Here is a 19,073-nt window from a genome sequence, read left to right on the forward strand (position 1 = left end):
AGAGCTACACATGCTACCCAGGCACAGTCCCACCCACCACGGAACTTGTGAAAGAAAGAGCTAAAAAATCAGGGGCAATTAATATTCTTCCTGTACATAACTATGTAACACCACATCAAGCTTTAGTTTTGTATCATCCGATGCCTAAACGTCAGTTTTTCATTTCTATGGTTCTTCCTGGATGAGAAAATAACCTCATTGACTTACAACATTCATCAGTCACTTAAAATGGCAAGAAACTCCCTGGATCTATTTATGGACCTAGAATTGTTTATATACTACCCTGAGTGGGTACCAACTTTTGCCAACAACCTATTCCAATTTATCGTACAGATATAATTGCCTTAGGATAGACTCATAGTACGGTCTATTGCTTCAAAAAAGAAAATCTCTTCATTTCCCCCAAATTACTGACCTAGTTAGTTGGCTAGCCAAAGAATTAAGGCTTTAAAAAATACAATCAAGAAAAGAATAGAGAAATAGAAATAAGCCAAACAAGATAGAGATGATAACAAATATGGAGAAAACTTTATAAACATACGGATGTGAAAACTTGTTGCTAATAGTTTTTTTTTAATTTCAATACAATTTTTACAGAGAATATATAAACTATCAAAAATGTTTCAAAATAAGTAGAAAATTTGACTAAAACAATAATCACAAATTTTTCTGACTTTCAAATAAAATGTAAAGTCAGGCCACACACCCTCCCTGCGCTGAATTTTAAATTATAGTTGCCACAGTGTTTCCTATCTAGAAAAATTCCATTTATATAGGTTTTCTGTCTCCTACTAAAGTTTACAAAAACAATAAAGGATAGTCTTATTTTATATTAAATGTATAAAAAAATTTAACAGAGCAATTAAATACAATAGACAACTCCCAAACCAAGTTTCATTCTCACAAAAACTTAATATGAGACAATCCCTTGCACTTTCTTTCCAACCCCACCCCTGCAGGAGGGCTCCCACAAAGAAGGGCGGCGAGAAGAAAAAGGGCTGACCTGCCATCAACGGAGTGACCAAAGAATACACTATCAACATTCACAAGCTCATCCTTGGAGCGGGTTCCAAGAAGTGTGCCCCTCGGGCACTCAGAGAAATCTAGAAAGTTGCCATGAAGGAGATGGGAGCCCTAGGCGTGCACATTGACACAAGGCTCAACCGCCCTGTCTGGGCCAGCAGAATAAGGAATGCCCTGAACCCTATTTGTGCGCACTTGTCAGAAAACATTCACCAAACAAACCATACGTTGGTTACCTATGTGCCTGTCGCAGCTTTCAAATATCTACAGTTAATGTGGATGAAAATTAACTGCTAATTGTCCAAAAGTTATTGAACCGCCAAAAAAATCAAAAACAAAAACACCTAAATATGTGATAAAGAAAGCAGTAAAAGTCAGTACAGAATAAAGAAAATGGTTGGTGAAAAGGATGACTCAGCAGATGGTGCTGAAAAAATTTAGCTATATGGGATGGACATAGAGGGACAGAGAGACTGTTTAGAATCTTAAGTCTTATACACTCCAAAAGAAAATTTAGATGGATTATAGACGGAAATGAACAATAAAACAAATTTTTAAAAGATATATCAAAACGCGGGCAAAAATTGTATCATTGTTTTGAGAAAAGACTTGTTTATCTTAAAAACAACTGTAAAATACAATTGAAACAAGCAATAGCATTGATGACATTAATTTAAAACTTAGGTAAACAAATTTAATTAAAAATAAAAGTGTAATGCTTTAGCAGCATTAGTCGTAATAGTCAAAGGTGGAAACAACCCAAATTACCCATTCTTTGATGAATGGATTGACAAATTATTCACCACAGAAAAGAATAATAAAATACTAATACATGTTACAACATAGATGAATGTTGAAAACATTATGCTGAAAGAAGCCAGCCACAAAGATCACATATTACATGATTTCAAACATACGGTATGTCCAGAATCATCACATCTATAAAAAGAGAAAATAGACTAGTAATTGCCTAGGGCTGGGGACTCTTGGAAAGGGGTGGGGAGGTTGGGAGATAACAGCTAAAGGGTGTGAAGTTTCTTTTTGAGGTGATGAAAATATTTTAGAATTGATCATAGTGACAGTTGAACTGGTCTGTGAAGATACCAAGAAGATCACAGAATTGTATACTATAAATGGGTAAATTGTTTGCTATGTGAATTATATATCAATAAAGCTGTTACCAAAAATTCAATGGCAAACCACAAACTGGTTGAAAATTTGAAATAAATAGGCCAAGGGGACGATCTCCTTAATATATGAAGAGATCATAGAAATCTCTTTAAAAATACCCAAAGCCAAATAAGTAGATGATCCACAAAGGAAGAAACAAAACTTACCTCCCCATTCAGAAAAATTAAATCATTCATTATCACTAATCATCATGGAAATGCAAATAAAAATAATATACTGTTATTTCACCTTTTTCCAATTAGGAAATAGTCAAAGGTCAGGTAGGACAGGTACTCGTACTGGTTGGTGAAGAAAGTATAAACCGGCACACTCTTTCTGGAAAGCCATGTGACCATATACAGAGAGAGAGCGCAAGTCTTTACAATGTTCGTGTCTTTGGCCACACAATTCTACTTCTAGAAATCTCTCTTAAGGTAGGAAAATAAATGTTCAAAATGTAGACAAAGATAATGAACCAAGATGTCTGCTAAATCATTCTTTGCATCTCTGAGAAACAAAGAACAACCTGTCTGATAAAAGAATATTAAAAGTATATTTCACTTTAAATATTATTTTAAGTAAAAGTTTACGACATGTTAAGCAAAAAAAGCAGAGTGTAAAATCATACATCTCAGAGTATAAGATACCAGTTAAATAAAGGAAAGTGCATTTTAAAAGGTCGGAAGAGGACTGCCCCAGTGGTACAGGGGGTGGGAATCTGCCTGCCATTGCAGGGGACGCAGATTCAATCCCTGGTCCAGGAAGATTGATCCTCTGTCCATGGGATTTTCCAGGCAAGAGTACTGGTGTAGGTTGCCATTTCCTTCTCCAGGGGATCTTCCCGACCCAGGGAACGAACCCTGGTTTCCTGCGTTGTAGGCAGACGCTTTTTACCGTCTGACACACCAGGGAAGCCCTCCAACTGGGATGGTGTGCCCCAACTACTGAGTCTGGCTGCAACGACTGAAGCCTGCATCTTGCGGAGCCTATGCTCTGCAGCAGGAGAAGCCGCCGCAATGATAAGCCCGCACGCTGCAACCAGAGAGTAGCCTCTGCTCTCTGCAACTAGAGAAAGCTCTCACGCAGCAACAAAGACCCAGCGCAACCAAAAATTGAAAAAGAAAAAAAAAGTCAGAAGAAAAAAAAAAAATGTGTGGATACTGTGGCTGATTCGTGCCAACGTATGACAAAAACCACCACAATAATTTAAAGTAATTAGCCTCCACTTAAAAAATTAATTTTTTTAAAAAAGAAAATGTGTAGATAAACTGTGTGTGATCCTTCCCTCCATCTTTTCTACCTTCCAACCATTCATACATTTTCATATTCTCCACAGTGAGAAAGCACTTTGATAATGGGGAGAGGTGAAGATGGGCACAGAGAAAAATAGCAGCTAAGTCTTTTGACTAATCACTTCATCAGCTTGGCATCATTTATGATGAGATTGGTCTTAGTAGTACAGCACGTGGCAGATATTCTCCAGTATTCAGGTCGGCCCTAGAAACAACTCCTTCTAGTAGGTCTGTTCATTTAGTCAGCCGAAATGAACAAGCTGCTGGAGGCTAATTCATTTCAAGAAGTCAGGCAGGGTGCCATTCACTCTGCAGGGCAGTTCTGGTGGCGCCAGTCGAGCGTCACTTTTATTTCTTCAGCCACATTGGCCCTCTTCCCAGCCCACTGTGGACTGGGTCAGGGTCCAACCACTTCAGCAGCTTCCTTTGAAGGAAATACCAGCCCAGACAAAAGCACCATCGAAACCCACCTGAAAGAGTGAGATGCCACCAAAGTTTCCCGCTTACACATGTAAATTCCTCTCACTCCCTCCCCACACTGACGATAATACTATCCTTACTGTCCTGAGACTCAAATAAATAAATGTTTGAGTGAAAACAAAACACTGAAAACCCCAAGGATCCTCCCCAGTTAAAGTATTATCAAGACACCAATAGTATCCTTGTTCAATCGCTAAGTCATATCTGACTCTTTGTGACCCCATGGACTGCAGCATGCCAGGCTTCCCTGTCCTTCACTGACTCCTGGAGTTTATGAACATCAATGTTTTGGGAATCAGTGAACTAAAATGGGTGAGAATAGGCGAATTTAATTCAGATGACTTTTGTATCTACTACTGCGGGCAAGAATCCTTTAGAAGAAAATGGACTAGCCTTTATAGCCAACAAAAGAGTCTGAAATGCAGTACTTTGATGCAGTCTCAAAAATGACAGAATTGATCTCCGTTCATTTCCAAGGCAAATCATTCAACACACAGTAATCCAAGTCTATGCCCCAACCACTAATGCCAAAGAAGCTGAAGTTGAACAGTTCTGTGAAGACCGCTAGACCTTCCAGAACTAACACCAAAAATGGTGTCCTTATTGCTTTAAAATTTAACGATATTCCTCTCAGCTTTTGTGAGGCCTGCAGAAACCATGGAAAAAATATAGAAAAAGACTTGGTGCATCTAGGTCATCTATAAAGGACACATGTGACAAAACACTCCTTGAATCCAGTGGCAGAAAGTCTGTGTCCCCAGAGAACTTGCCTGCTTTCTCTCATCAGCACAAGCTAACACGGTGTGTTTCATTTTCTGCCCTTGCTGCCAGGTAGCTCAGTTTCCATTCTGGTTTTTAACCACTGTTAACACTTTCATCCAGGTCTTGCTCTTGCCATTTTTCTTTTTTTATATTGTGTTTAATTTTGGAGGTTGCTTCAAACATTTTGGGGATCTAGGTAGGGTGTGAATCAATGCTTCTCAAAACTGGTATCTGCCAAAAGTCTTCAGATACAGTCCTTACAAGAATTAGTGCTTGGACTTTTCATTTAGATGACAGTGCCTTTAAACTGTGATGCAAAGACATTCCAGATTATCCAGGTGACCATATTATAAATGGTTCCCTGGTGGTCCAGTGGCTAAGATTCTGCATTCCCAATGCAAGGGGCTCCCTCGTCAGGGAACTAGGTCCCTCATGCCACAATTAAAGATCCTGCATGCCACAATGAAGGTCAAAGATCCCACATGCCGCAACTAGGAACTGGTACAAGCAATAAACAAACATTAAAATAATAATAATATTTGGGCCCAGCCACAGGATTGTGGTGCCCATGTGTGCATGCGTGTGTGTGTGTGTAAACATTTTGCAGCTAGGTCATGCTAAGCTGACTGTCAGGGGCTAATGAGGAAAGAAGACAGGGGGCAGGATGACATGTACATGAGGGATTTGTACCAAGTGAACCCAAGGAGGTTTCCCCACATACCACTCCACATTGAATAATGCAGCGGGAGATAAGTCCCCCAATAATTCAGGGGAGCTGTACAAGGCCCTTTGACAGAATCAGCAAGCACCAGAGCCTCGTGTCACGTTCATGAGGCTGTTTCAGAAAATGACCATGATCTATGCAAAACAAATGTCATCAGTTTGCCCTGTATTTATTTTACACATGTACTGTGTAAATCTGGTTCATTTGTTTTGCTTTTGGAGTTGGGAAAGAACAATAAGCATTAGGAGTTGAATATGTTTATACATATTTGAACAACATCAAAATAACTTATCACACTAAAGGTTCATAATTTTTTTTGTCCTTTATAAGGGAGTCTAAATAGTTATTTAACATTATTTGAATCTAAAGGAACTATTAATTTTAAATGAATTGAGTGTGTGTATGTATTTGGATCTGGGGCTTTCCTGGTGGCTCAGATGGTAAAGCATCTGCCTGCAATGCAGGAGACTGTGTTTCAAACCCTGGGTGGGGAAGATCCTCTAGAGAAGGGAATAGCTCCCCACTCCAGTATTTTTGCCTGGAGAAATCCATAGACAGAGGAGCCTGGCAGGCTAGAGTTCAAAGGATTGCGAAGAGTTGGACATGACTGAGGGACTAACACTTTCACTTTCACTTTATGTACTTGGAGTCACACCAAGCCACCTGGACAATCTCATACTAGGTAAGAAGGCTGGTGACTATTACTAATATTGATAACAATAAAAGTTACCATTTATTCAATATTTTAATAAGAGGGCTTGGTGACAGACTCAATATTACTAACAATGATAACAATAAAAGTTATCATTCATTGAATATTGTGGTGACTGCCTTACTAGACAATCTCATTTAATTCTTACATTCAGCCTGTGAGATAGAAATCAACAACCTATTCCTATTTTATAGATGGAAACACTGTGCCTGAAGGATTGAAGTAACCCAGCCCAGGCTGTGCCACAGGCAAGCCAGGGGCAGCGTGGGAATTTGCCCCGAGGTGACTGTGCCCTGCCTTCTCTGTGGATGTGGACGAGGGCAGGAAGCAGCATCACTCATTATTCCCGGTCTGAGGTTCTCACTGTAGCTCAAGAGACATGACATGGGCTTTTGTTCACCAACAGCTGGTGGTCCTGCCCTGTTCTGAATGATGCTGCCTTGGTTAGGTGTGTCATGACCCACCACGAGGGCAAACAGGCACATCCGAAGGATAGAGTTTAAGTCGAAGACACTGAATTCCAGCAGGACCAGTCAGAGTTCTGTGTGCTCCAGGGGCCTCTGCCCGAAGCTGCAAGGTCTCAGTTTCCAAACAAGTTTTCAGACCACAGGGCTGACTGCTTCTTCCCTGTACATTGTCTAGCACGCCATCGGGACAATTTTTTAATAGTCTGAGGGACAGGAAGGGTAAGGACAGCCAGAGAATGATGTTTGCTGATCTTGAAACATTTTCTCCCTACCCCCCTCCCAGAATATACAGGCTCACTTCTCTTGTAAGGTAATGCTAAGCTTTGGGGAAAGTACCATAGACAGGTGGTGGTTGTTTGGTCAATAAGTGTGTCTGACTCTGTGACCCCATGGACTGTTGCTGCCAGACTCCTCTGTCCATGGGATTTCCAAGGCAAGAATATTGGAGTAGGTTGCCATTTCCTTCTCCAGGGGGTCTTCCCGACCCAGGGATCAAACCTATATCTCCTGCATTGGCAGGCAGGTTCATTTACCACTGAGCCATCAGAGAAACCCCACCATAAACAAGTACCATTCTTCAAAACGACCACAAATGCCATTGTTGAGCATCTACTCTAGGCCAGGAACCAGGCAAAACCCTTGACATAAATGATTCTATTTGATCACAACTGATAGATTAGAATAATTCTGCCCATTTCACAGATGAAAAACGAGGGCACCAAAATTGAAATAAATTGTCCAAGTCACACAGTGTGTGCTGTATAGAAAGTTAACCCCCAGATCCACGCTCTCATGCACTCTGATGGTGTTTCCCACACTGGGGACTGTGTGACAAGTACACAGGAGATGATTTCAGAGCGTACAGCACACATGCGCTGACAGTGAGCCACATGTAAGGAAGCAGTCCCCTGTCAACCCTTTCAGTCTCACTCATACAAAGAAGAAAGGCTCAATGTGGTAAGAGGATGCCTTTAACTTCTCCTTAACATGCTTACCTCCCTCTGAACCACGGAGAAAATAAGGCACTAAGCCCATAGGCGTCTGCAGGCACCACTGTCTAGTAGAATTTAGTACCACTGTTCTGTTTTTATTGTCTTTATGTTTATAGTTACCTTGTTTCTATCCAGAGATATTGGTTTTTAATTTACAGCAGCAAACTTTCCTTTTAAAGTAAATTTATTTACATGAAAAAACAGGAATTGACTTAAAGTATTGTTAAAAGTACCATGGAGAAATCTGGAAATAGATACTGGTAATGGTTGCACATTGTGAATGTAATTAATGCTGCCAAATTGTAATTTAAAATTGGTTAAAATGGCAAATATTATGCTATATATATTGTCACAATTTTTAAAAAAACTTGATAATGCAATATACCCCCAAATCACTGAATTGCACACTCTATATGGCTAAATTCAGAGAAGGCAATGGCACTCCACCCCAGTACTCTTGCCTGGAAAATCCCATGGATGGAGGAGCCTGGTGGGCTACAGCCCATGGGGTTGCGAAGAGTCGGACACGACTGAGGGACTTCACTTTCACTTTTCACCTTCATGCATTGGAGAAGGAAATGGCAACCCACTCCAGTGTTCTTGCCTGGAGAATCCCTGGGACGGGGGAGCCTAGCGGGCTGCCGTCTATGGGGTCGCACAGAGTCGGAAACGACTGAAGTGACTTAGCAGCAGCAGCTTTCATTTTGTCAAATTAAATTTGACAAATTAAATTAGAACAAGGTAAAGCAAAGCTGGGAAAGCAGGAAAAAGGCCTGTAGCATTAACATGCCAAATTATTTTCTCCAAGTTTTAGATGACAAGGAAAAAGAAAGTGAACAAAGAAGGAAACTAAGGAGATAAATTTCAACTGAGAATTAAGAGCTTTCTATCAATTGAGCTGAAAATGGGATGAAATAGAAGTGGTCATCGGGGCCAGTCAGGGGCTCACGGGTGTCTCTAGGCTGATTTGAAGTAGGATACCATCACTTTACACTCAGGATTCTACTGTGTCTGATGAAAGAAAGAGTGAAGAAGATTCAAAGTTTCTTCAGTTCAGTTCAGTTCAGTCGCTCAGTCGTGTCTGATTCTTTGCAACCCCATGAACCGCAGCATGCCAGGCCTCCCTGTCCATCACCAACTCCCAGAGTCCACAGAAACCCATGTCCACTGAGTCGGTAATGCTATCCAACCATCTCATCCTCTGTCGTCCCCTTCTTCTCCTGCCTTCAATCTTTCCCAGCATCAGGGTCTTTTCAAATGAGTCAGCTCTTTGCATCAGGTGGCCAAAGTATTGGAGTTTCAGCTTCAAAATCAGTCCTACCAATGAACACCCAGGACTGATCTCCTTTAGGATGGACTGGTTGGATCTCCTTGCAGTCCAAGGGACTCTCAAGAGTCTTCTCCAACACCACAGTTCAAAAGCATCAATTCTTCGGCGCTCAGCTTTCTTTATAGTCCAACTCTCACATCCATACACGACCACTGGAAAAACCATAGCCTTGACTAGACAAGACAAAGGTCCTTGGAAGAAAGCAAAAATGAATAGTCAAACAACCTAGGCAGCGTGGCCCATGAAGGAAAAGGAGCCATGTTCCCTCTGCATTTGTATCCCGGGTCAGGGCCCAAATTTAACCACCACACAGATGGGGCAGAGGTCTAGAGAGTTGTCTGAGGTCTGGACAAACTTCCAGAGACTTCTCCACTCAGGATGAAATTTCTCAGCTTTTCTGACACTCATCTATTGTATCTAAACCATGATGATGAAATCACAAAACAACTATTTCTCAAAGTCCAACATACAGTGTTCTGAAGCCTGAACTTCCTAATCACCAAGTAAGTATCCACTGAATATGCATGGCAAGGATGCCACAGGGGTTCCCAAGGGTGCACCTGGAGAGCATCGGCCTTACGGAGATGGCAGCTGAACTGGGAAGATAAGGCTTCACATGAAACAGCTGAGAGAACTATGTGACACCAGGAAGCATTATGAGACCATAAATACAACTAAATAAAGTGAGCTGTACTTCCAGCTGTTTATAAAAGTGCTGGCACATGAAAAAACATACCAGAAGTTTAGAGAAGTTGAGCAAAACCTCCTGAAGGATGAAGAAGTTAGTTTACTTTAACCAAAGCAAATAGCATTTGGGTGCTGGGATTACCCTTTTGATGAAAAAAGCATATTTTCCATTAAAATTAATAAAATAACTAGTAATTCATTCCTTTATTCCTTCAACAAACATCCAATGCCTTTCAATGAAAAACAAATATTCAAACCCTAGCCTAGGCCTCCCAGGAAATGTCACAGTAAGAACATTTCCGCTTCACTGAAAGTGGAGGGACCACAGAGGAGAGAAACAGGTTCTCTCCATCTTCCAGAGACAGAAGAGAACAGGAATAACTTCAAATGGACAAGCAGGGATTTATAAAACACATTTTATGGCCACTAGAGGATCAAAGAAGGGTCTCCCCAAAGATGTGACAAGTAGGGCCTTGAAAGGCAGAGGGAATGCGGACATGGGGCTGGAAAGACTATCCTGGCAGAGGCAAAGGCAAGCTTAAGGACACAAAGGCACGAGAGCAAATGATGTACGTGGACCACAGGAAGCAAGGGGGAGAGGCACCTTCTGTATGACGTGGGGAGGGAGGGTGATGGGAGAGAGGAGGACAGGAAAGGAATCCCAAATGCCATGTTAGGAGTTTGGTCTGCACAATGAAAACCTGTCAGCAAACAGTATTCATGAGAAAAGGAAATTCTGTAAAATACAGATTAACACCATAGGTTTTTTTGTTTTGTTTTGTTTTAGCTGTGCCACGTGGCTTGTAGGATTTTAGTTCCCCAACCAGGAATGAACCCAGGCCCACTGTAGCGGAAGTGCAGAGCTCTAATCATTGCACTGTTAGGGAATTCCCAAACCCAAAGTTTAAGAATTTTCTTTGCTTGTTTTTGAAATAATTCCAGACACACAAGCAGAGCATGTCAGCTCGTTTCTAAATCTTACTCAGAATGGAGAAGTCGAGCAGCTGACCACCCATCACACCTTGAGCAAGCAGTGCCTTTAAATCTGTGAAATAACATGAACCAGTGGCTAACAAAGTGTTACCAAGCCAACATCCTGCTCTACCTGCCTGCATGAGCAAATAAGATGCTATAATTAACCCAGTGTCTGAAAGCATACCACAAGCACAGTTCACAAAATGCTTAGAAAAATGGTTCTTGAGTAGACAGAACACTTCTCCTACTGTTTATCTTGTTTACACTAGCTATAAGCTTAAAAAAATCAGTGTCATTGCTAGTGGTATGTCCTTAGTACAAAGAGAGACCTCAATCCTGGCCTTGCCCCCAGATTCCAAATGTGGGGATCCCAATGAAGGAGCTTCTGTTCCACTGCAAAAGCGTGTGGGTTCTCGGGGGGAGGCGAGAGGGACTCAGATCTTGAGTTTCAACAACCCCACCTTTTTGCAGCTTCCTGACAAACATCAAGACTGCTTTTTCGTTTTAGTCATCACCCATGGGTCTTTCTTCTCCGCTTTTCACCCACCTCGGTTAATAGGTATCGAATTTCCCGTCCAACTAACCGTTTTCACTTAAAAAGCCCCAAACATAGTAAGTATACCCAGCCAGCAAGTCACCAGCTTCCCCCTTAAGTCATACACAGTCATGAATCAGAACGATGTTAAGACTCAGTAAGACCACAGGTCTTACTGGCATGGCTGGGGTATGGGGAGGAGGTGATGATTATTTAGTGGTGCCAGTGTGAATTCATTACAGTGACATCAATCGTTGTCCTTGTCATCTTCATCATCATCATCCTCATGATGCCAAAAAGGTAAGGCAGAGAGAGCCCTATAGACAGAGCCGTGACCCCGACTTTAAATGAACCCATGGTGGCCTCTCTACCTCCCTGGAAATAAGGAGAAAGAAGTAGAAAGGAGAAGGAAGGATGGATCTGCTCCTATAAGTCCACACTGACTTCCTGAGGCAGTCGATGTTGCTGATCTTCCCCGCACAGGCTGGCTCACCTGTCACATCCGACCTGCTCTGCCATCCAGTGGTCCGTGCTAGCTGCAGATTCCCTAGGCTGCCGGGTTTCACCACACATCGATGGCTTCCCAGCACTTGGCAGAGGGTTCTGGATCAGCAATCTACTGTACATCAACCCCAGTCTTTTCCAGCTCACACAGACAAGCAATCGTTTTTCTTTCATTCACCAGGCAATTCCCTGGGCCCTCCTCAAGGTCCTCAAAGTTCAGGATAAGAGGACAGGGCTAAGACCTTTACGCAGCCCCACCTAGCTGTTCTAAGTGAGCTATTCAAAGTGCCAGTTTAGTGGAGCTTTAAAGCAAAGGATGATGGTTCTTCCCGTCCCCTCCCCAACTCACCCCACTTGCTCTTCAGCTTGAGTAAAAATAGCCCCACAGCTGAGGCTGCCATGACAACCGATGAAAGTGTGGGCTCACCCTTGTCCACCGATGATAAAAATCTGCCTGCAGCCTTCCCACCCACCCAGCTGGGGTTGGGGCCCTCCAGCCCTCTCCCGAGTTCAACCTTCAGGAAAAACTTCTGTGAGTGCCAGAGCCAAGTCGCTCCATACTCAACTGAGAAGCCGAGGGATATTTGGAGCTCTTGCACCACCCAGTGCCTCAGAACTTTTTAATTGTGTTTTCGTTTGTTTCTTTCAGTATCCCCAGGCACATACGACAGATATGACCCCTCCCTTTTGCAGATGGATAACTGGGGGAACAGGGACATGAACTGATGTCAATGCCCTCAGTCATTAGCTTCTGGATTAATGGTAGAACCCCATTAAGAACTCAAGGCTCCCATCTCCACTCCAGTTCCGAGATCAAACGAACAGCTGCTCTTGGGAAACACAGTGCCAGTGGGGAAATCATTTCCTTGTATGAGCTGCTTCCTGGCCATAGGCTGAAGTGCCCTCAACCAGTCTCTGGGATAAATCTGGAAAGGGTTGGGGGAAAAATCTGCTGCCCCACCGTTGGAACCAGGTTCCATAGAAACCCATTCTATCCTGAACCCATGATCTTTGGGGCTGCTTCAGTGAGTGGGGCTGCTCACTAGCCAAGTTTATCAAGAGCCTTAAGAAGCACTGTCCATAACTACATTTCAAAGGCCACCACTAGGGAGAAAGTTCTCCACCAGGGATCTCAGGGCTGGAGGCCAGCAGGCCCCTGTTTCATCGTTCAGGAAACCCCAGTGTTGCTAACAAAGCAGGGGCTACCACAGCCCCCCATGAAAGCTTCCTCTTTCTTCATCTCTTTCCAACACTTATAAATGTGCTTCCTTTCTCTATGTAAATTTCGTTCAAATGGCATGACACAGGTTTGTAATGAGGCCATTAATAACTAGCTTTTAAACAGCTTCTTCTTGGTTTCCTGGTTCAGGAATCAATTCTAATCTAAGCAGACACTGATATCTGGATTTGCTGGTATGAGGACAGACAAATGGGCTTTGTTTGGGGCAGACCATGACAATGCAGTTCATTTTCCCCCAGCCAAGAACTGAGGCTGAAGGCAACTCTTGATAGCAGAACCACGCTTAAGAAATTGTAAAGAAAATTCCTCTTTCGTCTGTCTGCCGCTCAGTCATCACACTTCTAGGAAAGGCCAAGTGGGCATTTACCTGCCCCCACTTTTGCAGATCTTTAGCATTCTGACCAGCTGAAACTATGAAACTGGACTGGTCAGTTTCACTTTCCATTTCTGGAATGGGTAACTTTCTGTCACTCTTCACCCTGAGATGTTGTATCTGGGTTCCAAGTACAGTCAAGCTGGGATGGGAGCATGCTCTCTTCAGTGACTGGCTTAAAAAATACAGAACAAGATGGCATCCAAATCAGCTTAAATAATTGTGGGCCAAAATGAAAATTTCTTTAACACAGGAGCTGCTGACTGCCCCCGGTAATTAAAATCTGGGCCATGAGGGGCAAAGCTCTAAAGATTCGGTAGAATATATTCTAGCAACATAAATGCAATGACTGAGGAGCTCTGGAAGAGATAAGAGTCAAAGAGGGAGGCCTGGATTCAAGTCCCCTCTCCCAAGTCACAGGGTACCATAACTTTTCAAAGCTTCAATATCATTTTCTTTAAAATGGGAATATTCACACCTGCCTGGTCTGCTGTACAGGGTTACTGGGATGAAGTGATAAACGAAGCCCTTTGAAAACTGAAAAGTACTAGACAAAGTTAAGTATTTGTTATTTTTGTTATTAGTCATTTAACGAGTGGCAGTTCCTATGAAATGATTCTCTGTGTGGAAGTGAGCATACAGTAGTGCAGGGCTAGCCAGTCATACGTGACCAAGGAAGTGACTGTCAGGCAACCCAGGGATGCTCTGGGTAACCATGGAGACAGACACCAGCAGAGATGCTCCTACCTCCAGGCAGGCAGGAACAGCAAGCCTTGAGTATCCACAATGAGCAGGCATCTGCACCCACCAGACTGCTCAACAGATCACTGTGGCAGCTGATATGGATTTTTAAAGGGGAAACTGAGCTGCTTTGGGCTTAGGGTTCTGTCACAATAGAAGCCTGCCTTCCCCGGGCACAAAATAAGAGGTGGCATGGCAAGGGGTAGCATGGCACAGCAGTGAGTGTGAGGACTCTATGCATTCAAACTCTAACTCTGTCACTTAATTCCCTGTGCCTCAGTTTCCCCCATGTGCAAATGGCGATGATAATACCACCTACCTCACTCAGTAGTGTGCAGTGAGCTGATTCATATGCAACACCTAAAGGAGCACCTGAGGAAGAGTAAGCACTGAAGAGTGATCAGCAATCAGAGTCGTTTGTTTGTCAACCACATTGTTCTTCCGCTAGACTGTGATTTCTTTGAGGGCAAATTCCCTGACATTTATCTCTGGATCCCCAGGGTCTAGAAATCACAGTGAGAAATCAATAAACGCTTCTTGTGTGAATGGATGAATTGATGAAAGACATACGACCAACCACCTTAGTGCCAGAGGGGAGAAATGCAAACAGGGAGGACCACTGCAAGGCCTCAAGCCTTTTAGTGTGGAATTTACAGACAAACAGGAAACTGTCTAATTCCCAGTTTACATTGGCAGGCTGAACCAAGCTGTCCTCAACATTTGGTGTGGTACACTGTCTCAGTCTTCTGAGAAACAAACACTTAAATGGGATTAAATATGCAAGGATTTTACTAGAGAAAGTGCCTGCAGCAGAAAACGAGGAGGGAGGCTGGGAGAAACACCAGATGGCCTGAGCCTGAATGAAGAACAGCAGGAAGGAAGGATGGGTGGAAGCATTCTAGAAAGTTCCACAAGCTGAGGCTGGCTATTGGAGGAATCCTGTACTGTCTGGGAGTCAGTCTGCTGTGGCATCCCCATCATGTGCTCATTGGCTGGGAACAGCCAGTGGGAAGCAGGGCCTTGGTCAAACACCATGATGGATTCAGAGCGCAGGCCTTAGGCCCCTGGTCAGTTGCACTCCTAGAGCTGGAGGTCTGCCAGGTGCATTCTCATGGCCATCACGTGGTAGCCCTTAAGAGCATGGGGATTTGGTGCTCTTACCAATCGAAGGTGAATCCTCGCTCTTACTGGCTGGCTGCCTTAAACGAGTAACTCAACCCCTCCATGCCTCATTTTCCTTATTTGTAAAATGAAAATTACAATTTCAACCTCTTAGGATTGTTATTATTGAGCACTGTGCCTACACATATTAAGTGCTCAATAAAAAGGCAGCTGTCCTTTCCTTGACCATTATTATTACTCATCATGAAGTACTTCTATTAACAATTAGGATATGAGAACAGCATGAATTTGAGTTTCATGAGTCTATGTAAGCCTTAAAACCATGGTTTGGCGTGATCACAATCCAAACAAGCAAACCAGTTTGTCTACAAATGAAAGGTCATAGGGACTTTTCTAGTTTGGCTATTTCCTGAAGGGGAAGGGTAGGTCTTGTGCCAGAATCCACCTACAGCCACAAATCCCTCCGCTTTCTTCCACTGGCTGCACTTCGCCTGCAGTGTCCTTGGCCCATCCCCTGCCAGCTGTCCACCTTTGAAGGAAACCACCATTTGCACACTCTCCCCCCAAGAACAGGCTCTGAGAGGCATGACCCTGCTATGCTGTACGTTCTGAGCACCTGTGTGGGACTCCTTGCTTGCCTTTGTGACCTTAATTCTTTCTTTAAAACCTGGGCTGATTTTCTGGCAGTGGTCACTGCTGGCCGCTGCTGGCTTCTGGCCATTCCATCTGACTGGAGTCCACAGTATCCCCTTGCTGGACTGGCTTTGACCCGAGGCAGTCACAGCGTTCATGGCCTCAGTTCAGTGGGCTTGGGCCTCTCCCCGGCCTGGCAGACTCTGTGCCATGTGGCAGTAACAACTAAGAACCCACAAAAAGGAGCCCCCAAACTGAAAACCACACTCTGATCCCTTCCACTGCCACCTCACAGGCTTTTTCTCTAACCTCCACTTCCCAGAGGGTCACCAAAAACATGCTGGGCTTTCTGGGTTTTGCTTGTTTTTCTTTTTTTAATCTTTGAAGGAATGACCTTCAATTGTTTTTTTTAAACTGAAGAGAGTCAAAATCAAACTAAAGATTATTGATTTTGTTTAATAATTAACCTCTTAACAGAGCTGATCAAACTGTTTCTTCCAGAATGATATTCTCCATTTTTCAGGGACTTTTTCAGGGAATTTTAAGCTTCCGGTTTGGAGCTGGAATCCAATGCTTGAGCTGCTATGTGTCAGCCTGAGGTCAGAGTTAAGGGCAGGAAGTTAAGAAACCGGTTGAGTGCCCACAACCAGGCTGAGCAGGCTTTCCCATCTGAGAGAACATGAGGTTTCTCAGAAGTGGAGGTAAAGCCTCAGAGCAGTAACCATGCTGGCCACTTGTACATACAACCAACAAAAGCACCAAGCCCATCTCTGAACTTGGCTTCTTTTTCTCCTCTGGTTATTCAATCAGAGCTGGGAAGGCACTGGCCACCCTGACACCAGACATGCCCAGTGCCCAAGACAGAGAACTGCCACCACCAGGGAGGTAACACTGGTTGGACAGTCTTCTGGCCCCATTACACATGAAAATATCCACAAGCTTAGTAATTAGCCTCTTCATACCACCTTGGCCTCTTGTTCGCATTGATCCCTCTCACTAACTGGAAAATCAATCAGATTTGGTTTCCCTGCAAATCCAAATTCTTAAAACATGATCCCCTGAAGTAAAACCTGGACATTCTCACACTCCCACCTTCAGATCAGTGATTCATTAACCACCGGGCCCCCAGGGAGTCACATCCCTGCTCACAGAGTGCCTCCTCTGTGCTAAGGTAGAGTGGACAATACAGTTGTATTTTGGGTTCTCTGTCCAGCCTTGACCTCTGTGAGTGACACCACACCAGCCTCCCCAACTACATTCTCAGCTTCTGTGAAATTTCTCCCTTTCTGTCAGAGTCATGAGCATGAAGGCAAATATAGTTTTCACTACTATTTTATGTTTAATTACAGAAACCGCTAGAAACCTAATCAATATTGGGACCAGTATTAAGAAAAATCTATTTCAGTGATTCACGTCTTTGGAGGGGAGAGAGGAGTGTTTGCAAATGTGATGGATTAGGATGGAGAAGCTGCGTAGCTTGTAAAGCACAGTCAATATTCTATTATGTTTAAAATTTTTAAACTATAATTTTGTAATATGAACTATGGAAGGGGGATGAGAAAGAGACCATGAGTTATTATAAAATGGGAGGAAAACTGCATCCCTGTAAACCTGGCAATGTTTTGTCTACTTCTTCCCCTCCCCCAGCCTCTGGGCCCCTCCCACTAAGAGCCCACAGTCCACAGAACCTTGTCTTGCTCACTTTTCCTCTCCATATTGCAGGCCTTTGCATGTTGTGTTTTGCAAACCCAGCAGTCACAATATGGTTTATTTCCCTTTTGGTTAGGGTTCAGCAACCTTCCAAAAGTGGAGAGCCCAGACACAGACTCCTATAGGCAAAGAGGACTGTGACTCACTCACATGACGCAGCCAAGGAGCACCTGGAAGGCTCTCATGCACAAAACCTCCCCCACCTCCACATTCAACTAATAAAAGTTTCATCTGAGCTACCCTGGAGATAATGCAAATGCCCTGGGGAAAAGTTCAGCTTCATGGTCACTCACACCTTAGTAAGAATTATTTTTGAATCTTAGATCATCAGAGTTTGAACGACACTTGAGAATCATTTAGAGCAAAATTCCACTCAATAAAGGCTTTTTAAAGAAAATCATAGTCAATCTCTATTTGAATAGTTAACAGTAACAAGAGTTCCCTTCTTGAAAGGGTCTAACTCCACTGATGGGCATTTGGAATTTTGTGTGAAAACTCATCCTTATCTTCAGCCCAACTCTGTAGAATCTATTAAGATGGTTCTGCTGCAAGTAAAGGGAATTCCAACTCAAGATGCCTTAAACAATAAGAACATTTATCAGAATAGCAAGTCTAACAGTTGGGGAGTTTGGGGGTGACAGACATAGGGATTCAGTGACATCCTCAAAATTTCTTGCAAAGATGGGCACAATAAAAGACAGAAATAGTATGGACCTAACAGAAGCAGAAGATTTTAAGAAGAGGTGTAGTCATGTATGGGTGTGAGAGTTGGACCATAAAGAAGGCTGAGTGCTGAAGAAGTGATGCTTTTGAACAGTGGTGTTGGTTGGAGAAGACTCTTGAGAGTCCCTTGGATTGCAAGGAGATCAAACCAGTCAATCCTAAGGAAATTAGTCCTGAATAATCACTGGAAGGAAGGATGCTAAAGCTGAAGCTCTAATACTTTGGCCACCTGATTTGAAGAACTGACTCATTGGAAAAGACCCTGATGCTGGGAAAGACTGAAGGCAGGAGGAGAAGGGGATGACAAAGAATGAGATGGTTGGATGGCATCACTGACTCAATGGACATGAGTTTGAGCAAGCTCCAGGAGATGGTGATAGACAGGGAAGCCTGGCATGCTGCAGTCCAAGGGTTGAAAAGAGTCAGACACAACTGAGCAACTGAACGACAACATCCTCAAGGCCCCAGGTCCTTTCCATTCCTCTAGTCTATCATCTTCAGCTTGAGCTTCATTCTCAGGTTGGTAGCAAGATGGCTGTGGCAGTTGCAGATTCACTTGCACCAGAAGAAAAAGAGAAAAGTATTCTCCCAAGCATGGAATATGGAGAAGGCGATGGCACCCCACTCCAGTACTCTTGCCTGGAAAACCCCATGGATGGAGGAGCCTGGTAGGCTGCAGTCCATGGGGTCGTGAAGAGTTGGACATGACTGAGCGACTTCACTTTCACTTTTCACTTTCATGCATTGGAGAAGGAAATGGCAACCCACTCCAGTGTTCTTGCCTGGAGAATCCCAGGGACGGGGGAGCCTGGTGGGCTGCTGTCTATGGGGTCGCACAGAGTCAGACACGACTGAAGCAACTTAGCAGCAGCAGCAGC

At 43.4% G+C, this 19,073-nt stretch overlaps 1 protein-coding gene across 3 annotated transcripts in view; it reads right to left on the bottom strand.

The window, feature by feature from the left end:
* PIK3AP1 (phosphoinositide-3-kinase adaptor protein 1) overlaps positions 1-19,073 on the bottom strand; it is a 121,524-nt gene that overhangs the window by 64,572 nt on the left and 37,879 nt on the right. The window contains exon 1 of one of the 3 annotated variants that reach the window (XM_044935404.2): positions 11,643-11,959. The exons of the other annotated variants lie outside the window; for them this stretch is intronic. The gene's annotated coding sequence lies outside the window, so the exon portion shown is untranslated. Of the gene's footprint in view, positions 1-11,642; positions 11,960-19,073 lie in introns of those variants that run through there. 3 annotated transcript variants of the gene reach the window in all.

This window comes from Bubalus bubalis, chromosome 23 (genome assembly GCF_019923935.1).
Source record: "Bubalus bubalis isolate 160015118507 breed Murrah chromosome 23, NDDB_SH_1, whole genome shotgun sequence".
NCBI lineage: Eukaryota > Metazoa > Chordata > Mammalia > Artiodactyla > Bovidae > Bubalus > Bubalus bubalis.